The sequence below is a fragment of the Danio rerio genome, chromosome 8 (genome assembly GCF_049306965.1).
Source record: "Danio rerio strain Tuebingen ecotype United States chromosome 8, GRCz12tu, whole genome shotgun sequence".
Classification (NCBI taxonomy): Eukaryota; Metazoa; Chordata; class Actinopteri; order Cypriniformes; family Danionidae; genus Danio; species Danio rerio.
In genome coordinates, this window is record NC_133183.1 from 37,803,791 (window position 1) to 37,816,851 (window position 13,061).

Genomic DNA, 13,061 nt, shown 5'->3' on the forward strand with positions numbered 1-13,061 from the left:
AAGGTAATGTTGTCTATCGAGTTATATAGTCTCCCTCGGAGATATTGTAGTTCAGTAACATGCTTCGCAGCATATAACCGTGAAGGTTAAATAGGCTGAGCATATTTTTATTAATTTTAAGACACATTAATACAAACTAGCCACCCTTTGATTTTTTTTCGTTTACGTATATTTTTATCAATCGAAAAATGCAATGAATAGTTTAATTTGGTTTTCATTTTATTAGAATTAATATAATTAATAGGCTACACAACTCCTATTGGCTCGAATTGCGTTTTGACAGATAAGGCGTGACTTTCTGGCTCAAAGATATTTGTGCCTGTTAATTTCAGCGCTGTATTTTGACAGATTTCGCAAAGGCTTCAGCTGTTCTACCTGTCAGCCGGTACCAGCCTCAGTTTTGCGACTTGACCTGTGTGGCGTTTCGATGTCTGAATGATAGCGAGAGAGAGATGAGATCAGACCTCAGATTCGAAGTGTAGCCGCACTTCACAGTTACTTTACAGCAATTTTTAATATTGGCTCACCTAAATTAACTTTTCATTTATTAAAAGCCGAAATATTTCCAGACAGATGAAGCAACTTTCGGTTTTTAAAGACAGCGGCCTCAGTGATAAAAGACGCGCGCACACAGGTTACATTCTTGTAGGCATATTCATCTTTTATTTTTTTACATGAAATGCATAAAGTGCAAAAAAGAAGAGCTGAACTTCGGAAAAAGTGCTCACTTCAGTTGCCGTGATGATTGCTTTGTTTCTCTGCAGATGGCTTGTCAATGGCGCGGCATTGCTACATCATTCTTGTTTTAATAAAAATAAGATATTTATTATTAAACACTGTGAGATGATGGTCGCGTGATTTTTAAAATGAGAGTATGCCTTGCATATTTATTCTCACGTGATAAATGAAATATGACGCATTACTATGTTCAGATTTTAATTATAAAGCATGCTCTGGTCTTAAGTAAATTATTACGAATTCTATTTTCCATTTAATTAAAATAAATATTTAATAAAAATTTTTTTAAAAAAAACGAATACTTAGAAAAAACAAATGTGAGGACGGTGTCACGGTAAAAACGTGATGTCACCGGTGTTGCGTCTTAAAACCGGTATCACCGTCAACACCGTCTATCGTGGCAAGCCTAATTTGCTTTTTTAACTTGTGAGAGAAAAGCGAATTTTACCTGTCAGTGGCTGCACATTGCTCCTAAATAGCATAAAGCATTTCTTTTTGATTTCAGTCTTTTGTAACATTCTTTTTTTTTTTTTTTTACTTTAACCCATTAAAAGAAAAAGTGTCATAATAAATACAATTATTATTAAAAATGCAATTAAGTTTTGTCTGTCGCATAGTTAACTATGTGATGTGGGTAAATGGTGTTTCAATGCTGCAAGTCCTATATTTCAAACCTGCGGGAAGCACTGTAATTGATCGTTTTTTTTTCCCAATAAGGTGGTGTAATAAATACATTACAATTTTTAATTAAAAGTTATTCACATTAAATAATAATAATAAAAAACATTGGTTTAAAGAATGTTAAAAACGCAGGATTATGTTTTAAATAACTCCAAATCGAGGCATTCATTTTAGGCCTCTACAAACTACAAAACGTCAATGCAAATTAATGCAATACTATATGTAAAAATAAACTATTATATACTATAGTGGCCTATAAAAAATGGTCAATATTGCCTTATTTCTCGTCTCGCTCAGCACGTGTGCATTGAATCGCAAGTGACAGATACAGAGGAAATTAATAAAAATAATATAGGCTAGATTTAAAATAATATAGCCCACCTAGCAGTTTTCTTTAAAATTATAATAGGCCTGTATATAAAAATGGACTGAAAATTCTTGTAGGCCTTTTGTGATGTTCAGTTATAAAAATGCTTATCTGTACATTTGTAAAACTGTCCTGTTTAGGCTATACTGCTTCTGCTTTTGAAAAGGAAAAAAATAGTCTGGGCTATACTTTGAATTAATCAAAAACAGTTATAGGTTCAGTTTGAAATTTAACTTGATAAACAGTTAATAATGGCACCTGATGTTCAAAGAAACATCAATGGGGCGTCGATTAGGGATGTTCGGTTCTGGGTTTTTTGGATGAGACTCTTAACTCCTAATTTTGGAGTCGGTGGAATACATATGCATTCACTTAAAATAGTGCAAGGATTAAATATGCTGTCTCATATCGCACTTTACACAATGCTACTACGTCAATTCCAACATTGTGTTGTTCTCTGGTCAGATAAAACCAGCAGTAAATCATTTCCAGCCAAAATAAAATAGTTATCAACCTAAACTTTTTTACAGCATATTTTAATTGTCTAGTTTAACTAGTTTAGTTTAACTTAGAAAATTACAATGCAATCTTGGAGACATAAAGTTAAAACATAATTTTAATATCAAAACGTTTAATGGAAAGATGAGTGGCAGTTCATTAACAAATAATCCCAACTGAGTGTTAAAAACTATATAGAATAGTCTAATTATTTAGTATAGTCTAAGTATCTAAATACTTTACAGAGAGAATAAAATAATCTGTGGTTGTTCATTTCTTTGTTTATTGATCGGTTGAAGTGTCAAAAAATAAAGTAGCTAGCTTCTTCATTTGATTTAATGACCAATTAAATATTAAACCACATACATGAAATATTTAACTTAAATAATTCATTCATAAACAAACCTAAAATAATAAATAAAAGCAGTGTGACAGAGCAGTATATGCTTTAAGGCACAGTCTCTCTTATAAATGTGGTTTTCTTTAAAGTGTACTTTTAAATAGCTCATTAGTTTACTCTTAAATATTACTGTTTGTTTGTGCAATTTGTTAATTATTGTAATTTAATAAAGGTGTGTTAATGAGACGGCGGAAGAAAAGGAGTGACTCAGACCTAGTTTTTGAACATTTTACCTTGACTATATTTTTATTTAAAAATCCTCTTTTGGAAGTTTTTGCGTTCCCTCGCAGATGTTTTGCGTTCTCGCAAAACTGTTTTTCCACAAACACTTCCTGTTCACTTCATACATGTCAACCCTCCTGTTTTACCAGGATTCTCCCAACCCTTCCGTTTTTGCTGGGATTCTCCCATATTTCTCTTTCTTTCCATTAAAGCTGTGGGTCGATCATCGCTCTTCATATGCAACCTGTGAATTAGCGAATGCATGTATACGGATGTGCTAGGTATGATAAACTGATCCCAGATCAGCTTCTATACACACCATTTAAAGCGACACCTCTGTTATCAAACAAGTGATGAGCAGCAAATGAATCTCTCATTTTCTTTTATTTCATATCAGAGGTGTCAATTTAAGAATGCACAGATCTATAATGAAAGTATTCCATTACTTAAGTAACTGTTTGTGCTCATTTAAGAGAAAATGAGTTGTGTTTAAAATAAAACACACAGGACGAACATGTTTACATATTGTTAAGTATATTTGTCTGTTTAAACACAGATCTGAATCCTGCACTTTAGCTCCTCTTTAAATGGCATGTACAGAAGTTGATCTGGGATCAGTTTATCATTCCCTGATTCAGAGGTTGCATATGAAGGGCGATGATCAACCCACAGCTTTTAATGGAAAGAAAGTAAATGCAGACATTTTTATATTTGTTTCAGAATGCTTTCAAAAATAAAAATATATGAGAAATATGGGAAAATACTTAACAATAGTATGATAGAGGGATAGAATGGTAAAATACAGGAGGGTTGACAGGTATGAAGTGAACAGGAAGTGTGGATAACGCAAAACATCTTTGTGAGGGAACAAAAACTTAAAAATATATATATATATATATATTCCTATCACTGTTTTTTTTCTACCATCCTTTTTTTTTCTCCCACTCAGTTTTTTTTTTCTTCCACCCAATTTTTTTCTTCACCATCACGTCCCTTCCGAGTCTCCGTACTAATGCCTTAAAATGTAACTTAATAAATTTTTTTTAATGACATTTGATTGTAACATTTAACTTTTTCCTAACACTGATTTTGGTTGGTTAAGGTTTTGTGAAGCGTGATTCAGTAATGCTGATTTTACTATATTTATTTACCGGTTATAGAATAGTCTAACCGTGGATTAGCTTGCATGTATGGGCATAGTTTGACGTCTTTACCTAAAACTTTAAACCTTTATAGGCCTATTATAGGCCCATATAAGGATAATATTATTTGATATAAAGCACTCGTTTGGCAATGAACCATGATCTGTCTGCGTTGATAAATGGTATAAAATCAATAATAGCAAAACTGCATATCATTATTACTATAAAAAAGTATATTACTGCCTTGAGTCAGTAACTTAGGCAGTAATGCAAAGTAATAATTAATGTGAATAAATAGCCTAAATGAAAGGAACAAGAGGGACCAAAATTAGTCATGGGATTAAAATGCCTCCTCAGTTATGATATCCTGGCGCCGGGCCTGCTACCCTCGCAAGTATATTATAAACATACGGGAAGTAGGGCTATGCAATTAATCGAAAATTCGATTTTGATTATGGCTTCAAACGAATATGAAAATCATTAATCGAGATAAAACGATTGTTGCATCATATATCGTCCTCTTTTCAGTTGTACACATTTGTTGCTCTGCAAAGCTCAGTTTCACGTGAATATTACTAAAAGCATGCATTGTAATTTTGCAGCACGGCATGTGCATCATTCATTGATGTACATTCGAATCATTCATGTTTTAAAAGCATAAATGAGACCGCATGGTTTGTGTATGCGGCACACACATATTCGCACACTGTGTGCTCAGAGCAAAGCACACACATCTAAAGTTATCTTAATGTGAGCATTTTAATGGTCAAATAGGTATCAAAACGCGATGTTCAGTGATTATTCATATTAACTCTCATTTAAGTAATAAACAAACTAGTTGAGAATCAAAAGACATGTGAAAGAGAAACCATAAATCAGAACCGTACTGCTCTTAAAGTGAAAGTGCGTGATATTCCTGCTGCCGACTGTTTTTACCATTAATCAAACAACAAAAGAAGACAATCCCTCACTGTTCTTGTCTGAAGGACTTTAGTAGCTATAATCAAAGTTTTTTTTTTTTTACAGTGAAGATGCTTAAAGCACAGTTTGTTTCATATTTTTATTCTATTGTACATATTTCCCTTTCCTTTGCAGGGAGGAAAATAAATGAATACAGTTGAAATCTAAATTATTAGCCCTACTTTCCCCCCCAATTTCTGATTAATGGAAAGAAGATTTTTTTTAACCCATTTCTAAACATAATAGTTTTAATAACTAATTTTTTATAACTGATTTCATTCATCTTTGTTATGATGACAGCACATATTTTACTAGATATTTTTCAAAATACAAGCATTCAGATTAAAGTACGATTCAAAGGCTTAATTAGGATAATTGGGCAAGTCATTGTATACCAGTAATTTCTTCTGCTGACCATCAAAAACTATTTTGCTTAAGGGAGCTATTAATATTGACCATAAAATAGATTTCAAAATATTTAAACCTGCTTTTATTTTAGCTGAAATAAAACAAATAAGACTTCCTCCAAAGGAAAAAATATTATAGGAAATACTGTGAAAAATTCCTGAATCTGTTAAACATCATTTGGGAAATATTTATAAAAAATAATAATAATAATTTCACAGGAGCCCTAATAATTTTGACTTGAACTGATAATCATTTTGAATAATTGTGATTAAAATAATGACCAAAAAAATCGTGATTATGATTTTTCCCATAATAGAGCAGCCCTAGCGGGAAGCACTGTAATTGATAAAAAAATAAGGTGTGTATTAAGGACATTTCAGTATTTATTAAGTGTTGTCCACAATAAATAATAATCATATTAATAAAAACACTGATTTAAAAAGTATTTTGTGACACCTACATCTATCATTACAAACACAGGTTTGTTTTAAAATAATAACTCTGTACCAAAGCGTTTATTTTAGGCCTGTATAAACTATAAAACATCTCTGCAAATTAATGCAATGCAATATAAAAAACAAAATTCAATATTTTGTCAATATTGCCTTGTCTCTCAGCGCACAGGCACACGCACTGAACTTCAAGTAACAGACAGAAAAAATAATTTAAAATAATGTAGCACACCTTGCAGCTTTCTTTAAAATTATGATAGGCCTGTATATAAAAATAGCGCCAGACCGTTTCTCAGTATTTCGCTGGTAATGTTTTTAAATAAATAATTAGGCCTACTTAAATATTAATTTGCTATTAATGTACAGTAATTGAGACAAAATAACATAATAGTAAAATATAAATATAATAAAAGTAAAATAAGAGTAATAATAAGAAAAAAATAAGATTTTTAATAGGTAAAAGTAAGAGTAAAATATAATCAACAAAATGTAAATTAAAACTGTGAATTAATAGGTAAATAAAAAGCTTATTTATTGACCATCTTAGTCCTATCACTTTAAAATAACAAACACTGTTTATCACTCTACGACGCAATAGTTTTTATTCATAACAATTTGCTTTTGTATGTTATTATTAGCAGTATTAATTATTATATCCATATTTATATTTGTTTTATTAAAAAAAAGCTTAGATTTGCCCACCTGCAGGTTTTAGACCATATGCGGGCAACATGTTTTTTAGGATATAACTCAGGTTTATGACAACACTTAGTTATTATTGTTCATTTATTCATTTGCTGAAAATTAGAACTGCATTTAGAAATAGTTTTGAAACAAATACTTGCGCTTAACAAACGCAACTAATTATTATTATTAGGCTAACTGATGTCTGTGCGTAAAGATTTTCCTATCCACCAAGAGCGAAAGTGAAAGTAGATCATTTATCTCTCATTCTCGCGCGGTAGATGCTCTGTTTAACAGTTTTCTGTTAAAAATAACTGTTAACTGTTTGCTTGTGAAATGCTCAGTTTTTCCACTTAAACTTACTTTACGTCATGTAAATAGCAAATGCGCTTATGGCACGATGCAAGGCTATTAAAGGGAATGGGAGATGAGACTCTGATTGGTTTATTCTCAAAATACACCTATAACTCATTGAGAAAATAAACTCAACCCTTTAGATCATGCTTAAAATTTGCTTAAAATAAAAAAGGCCTAAAATGCACATTATTTTTAAAGTAATTTTAGTTACTTAGTTTCTTCCTGCATTGTTATTGACAGAAATTCTTAACATCACCACCATCACTGTCTGGCTTCCTGGATTTCTGTCAAGATTCACCTGTTATTTCCTGAAGGGAAAAAGTGAGAGAGACATTATTATTCACTTATTTAAATTATTTAATTATTTTAATTATTATTAGTTTATTTTCTTAATAAATTAAAACGTGCACTCATTGACTTCCATGTTATTATTTTTCCTACTATTGGACTTTTCTACTTTACAAGTTTATTTTTTCTGTTAAACGAAAAACAAGGTATTTTGATGGAAGAAGAAAACCTGCAATCATTGACTTCCAAAATAAAAACACCAAAAATATGGAAGTCAATGAGTACAGGTTTTCATCTTCCATCTTCTTTTGTGTTTAACAGAAAAAATAAACCCATAAAGGGTGTGCAAATGATGACACATTTGTCATTTTTGGGTATGAGCCAGTCACAGAGTTGTTTTCTACAGAGGTTTGTTAATTCTTGACAAAAGAATTAACAAACCTCTGTAAAAAACAACTCTGTGTTGGTCAAAGCGACTGGCTCATGGAGGTACTGAAACAGAAAAGCAAAGATAAAGAAAATTCAACATTCGTTTACTTACTTTTAAAGTCTCGCATAACAAACCATGCCCTCATAAACCATGAAGAAACACATGTTATAATAGTCTACTGCTAGCACCATGTAAACCTACACATACTGTGTCCTCATAAACCATGAAGAAACACAGATTGAAGGAAGTGAAGGATGAGCAAATGATGACAAAATTGTCATTTTTGGGTGAACTATCCTTTTAAGGAGTGTCAAAATAGCATTACAAAAGAATTAACAAACCTCTGTAGAAGACAGCTCTGTTTGTGTTTGTCAAAGTGACTGACTTATAGAGGTGCTGAAAGAGAGAAGTAAAGAAAGATGAAGAAAACATGAAATTCACTTACTGAAAGCTTTAAGTCTTGCAAAACCAATCATGTCCTCATAAACCATGAAGAAACACACACGTTATAAAATAACAGTCTACTGGTAACATTGTAAACCTACACATACTGTGTCCTCATGAACCATGAAGAAACACACAGATTTAATAAAACAATAGTCTACTGCTAAGTCACATCCAATAGACATACTTGGTCCTCATAAACCATGAATAAACACACAGGACTGCTAACCTGCATTTAGCAGAAATAGGAAACTGTTACTTTAGCACTTAAAAGGATGGTTCATCCAAAAATGAAAATGTACTTGCTATTAATATACCCCAAAGCATTCCAACCCTTTAAGGGTTTATTTCTTCTGATAAACAACAAAAACAAGATATTTTGATGGAAGAAGAAAACCTGCAATCATTGACTTTCATAATAGAAAACACAAAAAATATGAAAGTCAATGGTTACAGGTTTCCATCTTCTTTTGTGTTTAACAGAAAAATAAACCCATAAAGATTTAAAACAAGTAAAGGGTGAGCAAATGATGACACAATTGTCGTTTTTGGGTGTACTCCTTTACTCTGCCCTCATAAACCATGAAGAAACATGTTATAATAGTCTACTGCTAGCACTATGTAAACCATTGTAAACCTACACATACTGTGTCCTCATATACCATGAAGAAACACACAGATTTAATAAAACAACAACCTACTGCTAAGTCACATCCAATAGACATACTTAGTTCTCATAAACCATGACTAAACATACAGGACTGCTAACCTGCATTTAGTAAAAATAGGAAACTGTCAATTTTGCACTTAAAAAAATGGTTCACCCAAAAATTAACATTTACTTACTATTAATTTACCCTCAAGTGTTCCAAACTTTTATGGGTTTATTTCTTCTGTTAAACACAAAAGATACTTTGAAAACTGATGAAAACCTGTAACCATTGACTTTCATATTATTGGTATTTTCTATTATGGAAATCTATGGTTACAGGTTTCCATCTTTTTTTTTAAAAGTATTTTCTTTTGTCTTTAACAGAAGAATTAAACCCATAAGGTTTAGAACAAGTAAAGGATGAGCAAATGATGAAACAATTGTCATTTTTGGGTAAACTATCCCTTTAACGACTGTCAAAATAGCTTGACAAAAAATTAACAAACCTCTGTAGAAGACAGCTCTGTTTGTGTTTGTCAAAGTGACGAGCTCATTGAGATACTGAAAGAAAGAAGCACAGAAAGATTAAGAAGCAGGGCTCGAAATTGCGACCATTTTGGTCGCATATGCGCCCGAAAATTAATCTATGCGACCTCATAATATATTTGGGCGCATTAGTGCGACTGCAGATAATGGTTGTAGTGCGACCTGTTTTGGTTTTTTCTAAAAACATGCTGAATCGCTCTTCCCTGCCTCTATATTGGTTCATATTAGCTGTCATTCACTCAAGGTATTGCGCTGTCAGATGACAGGGAAGGAGCTTTTATGACCACAGGAAATGCAAACGGCTGAAGAGTAAAAACTTAAAGCTCACAAGTTTGAAAACCCCACCTAAGTTGAGGCGCAGATGAAAGCGATCATGACACGTCACGTGGTGAATAATGATCCGCCAGCTGTGATCAATCGAGTACGCGCTTCTTGGAGAAGGTGCCCGAATCTCCATGCGTCGCTTTCACTGCGTGTTCAGCGCAAATGTCCGCTGAAAGTCAAATCTAATACTGTACATATCATCGCCAAAGAAGCTCGCCTTTACTAAGTTTACACTGAAACTGCGGCTCATAACAAAGACCGGATTTGCGCCGATGGTTAGCGCAAGAATCTTGCGCTGCCTACTTATTAATTGGGTCGGCTGACTCGCCTGCTTTTCCACAAACACAGAAAAATGAAGATCATCTCAGACTGAACCTTTAAATTGACACAAACTGAAACCAAAACTTTAAAAGAGTGATAGAAGCGAGACTTTACTTTCTTTCTTTTGTCTATTCTTTTTTAAGGTATATATTATTTTTTTATTTATTTACTGATGACTGCTTTGCAGCTTTCATCATTGAATTGAATGATTTATTATAATCTTTTGTTTGTTTTGTAGCAGAAATATTATTTATTAAATTGACATGCATATAAAAACAGCAGTACAAAATTAATATTTCTTACTGCAATGCTTCATTTTTGTTTGATGCAAACTATACAATTATTTTTCATAAAGTAACAGACTTTTAATAGCAGATAACCTACATTCATGCACATTCAAGGCAGTATCATAATGAGAAATGGAATTCATTGTTACTATTATTGTCATTTTCATCATCATTAATATTCTATGGCCTAATTATTAGACATTCATTTTGGAATTATTGCACACAAATATCAATGTCTTCGCAGCATTAGTTAGATAGTTGTTTCTGGTTTTTGTTAGTCCTATTAATGTTGTTTTAAAATACAATAAATCCCTTAAAAAACAATTTGCAGCGGTGCTCATTCATTTTTGGTGGGTGCTCCTAAATTTTTTCTGGTGCTCCTAAAAATTTTTTGGTGCTCCTAAATATTTGAAGTTGGGAGCACCGGTGCTACCAAGTAAAAAAGTTAATTTCGAGCCCTGAGAAGACATATCATTGGCTTAATGAAAGCTTTATGTCTCGCAAACCAATCATGTCCTTATAAACCATGAAGAAACACACAGATTTAATAAAACAATAGCCTGCTGGTAAGTCACATCCAATAGACATACTTGGTCCTCATAAACCATGACTAAACTCAAAGGACTGCTAACCTGCATTTAGTAAAAATAGGAAACTGTCATTTTAGCACTTAAAGTGATGGTTCACCCAAAAATTTCCTTACTATGAATTTACCCTCAAGTGTTCCAAACCTTTAAGGGTTTATTTCTTCTGATAAAAAACAAAACAAGATATTTTGATTGAAGAAGAAAACCTGCAATCATTGACTTCCACAATAGAAAACACAAAAAATATGGAAGTCAATGGTTACAGGTTTCCACCTTATTTCAAAGTATCTTCTTTTGTGTTTAACAGAAAAAATAAACCCATAAAAATTTAAAACAAGCAAATGGTGAGCAAATGATGACACAATTGTACTTTTGGGTGAACTAGCCCTTTAAGGAGCGTCAAAATAGCTTGACAAAATAATTAACAAACCTCTGTAGAAGACAACTCTGTTTGTGTTTGACAAAGCGACTGGCTTATGGAGGTGCTGAAGGAGAGAAGTAAAGAAAGATGAAGAAAACATGACATTCGCTTACTGAAAGCTTTAAGTCTCACAAAACCAATCATGTCCTCATAAACCATGAAGAAACAAACGTTATGAAATAAGTCTACTGGTAACATTGTAAACCTACACATACTGTGTCCTCATGAACCATGAAGAAACACACAGATTTAATAAAACAATAGTCTACTGCTAAGTCACATTCAATAGACACAGACAATAGACTGTAATTTTAGCACTTGAAGGGACTTTTTAAGTCACGCATAACAAACCATGCCCTTATAAACCATGAAGAAACAAGTTATAAGTCAACTGCTAGCACTATGTAAACTTACACATACTGTGTCCTCATAAACCATGAGTAAACACACAGATTTAATAAAACAATAGCCTGTTGCTAACTCACATCCAATAGACATACTTGGTCCTCATAAACCCTGACTAAACACACAGGACTGCTAAATTGCATTTAGTAAAAATAGGAAACTGTCATTTTAACACTCAGAGAGATTGATCACCCAAAAATGAACATTTACTCACTATTAATTTACCCTCAAGTGTTCCAAACCTACAAACAAACTAGATATTTTGACAGAAGAAGAAAACCTGCAATCAATGACTTCCATAATAGAAATCAAAAATAATATGAAAGTCAATGGTTAGAGGTATCCATCTTTTTTCAAAGTATCTTATTTGTTTTGTCAAACAGAAAAAAAGAAACCCATAAAGGTTTGGAACACTTGAGGGTAAATTAATGGTGAGTAAATGTTAATTTTTGGGTGAATCATCCCTTTAAGTGCTAAAATTACAGTTTCCTATTTCTGCTAAATGCAGTGTAGCAGTCCTGTGTGTTTAGTCATGGTTTATGAGGACCAAGTATGACTATTGGATGTGACTTAGCAGTACAATGTTTTTTTTATTAAATCTGTGTTTCTTCATGGTTTATGAGGACACAGTATGTGTAGTTTTACAATGTTAACAGAAGACTGTTGTTTTATAATGTGTGCTTCTTCATGGTTTATGAGGACATGATTGGTTTAAAGTACCAAAATAGCTTGACAAAACAATTACAAAAACCTCTGTAGAAGACAAGTCTTTGTGTTTGTCAAAGTGACAGGCTCATATAGGTACTAAAAGCGAGAAGCAAAGAAAGATGAAGAAAACTACTGAAAGCTTTAAGGCTCGCATAACCAATCATGTCCTCATGAACCCTGAAGAAATACACAGATTTAATAAAACAATAGTCTACTGCTAAGTCACATCTAATAGACATACTTGGTCCTTATAAACCATGACTAAACACGCAGGACTGCTACACTGCATTTAGCAGTGATAGGAAACTGTTATTTTAGCACTTAAAGGGGTAGTTCATCCAAAAATTAACATTTACTCTATTAATTTACCCTCACGTGTTCCAAACCTTTATGGGTTTATTTCTTCTATTAAACACAAAAGATACTTTGAAAACCAATGAATATTGACTTTCATATTATTTGTGTTTTCTACTATGGAAGTCTATGGTTACAGGTTTACATCTTTTTTTAAAGTACTTTCTTTTGTCTTTAACAGAAGAAATAACCCAAAATGGTTTGAAACAAGTAAAATGTAAGCAAATAATGACACATTTGTACCGTTTGGGTGAACTATCCATTTAGGGAGTGTCAAAATAGCATTACAAAAGAATTAACAAACCTCTGTAGAAGACAACTCTGTTTGTGTTTGTCAAAGTGACGGACTCATGAAGGTACTGAAAGAGAGAAGCAAAGATAAAGA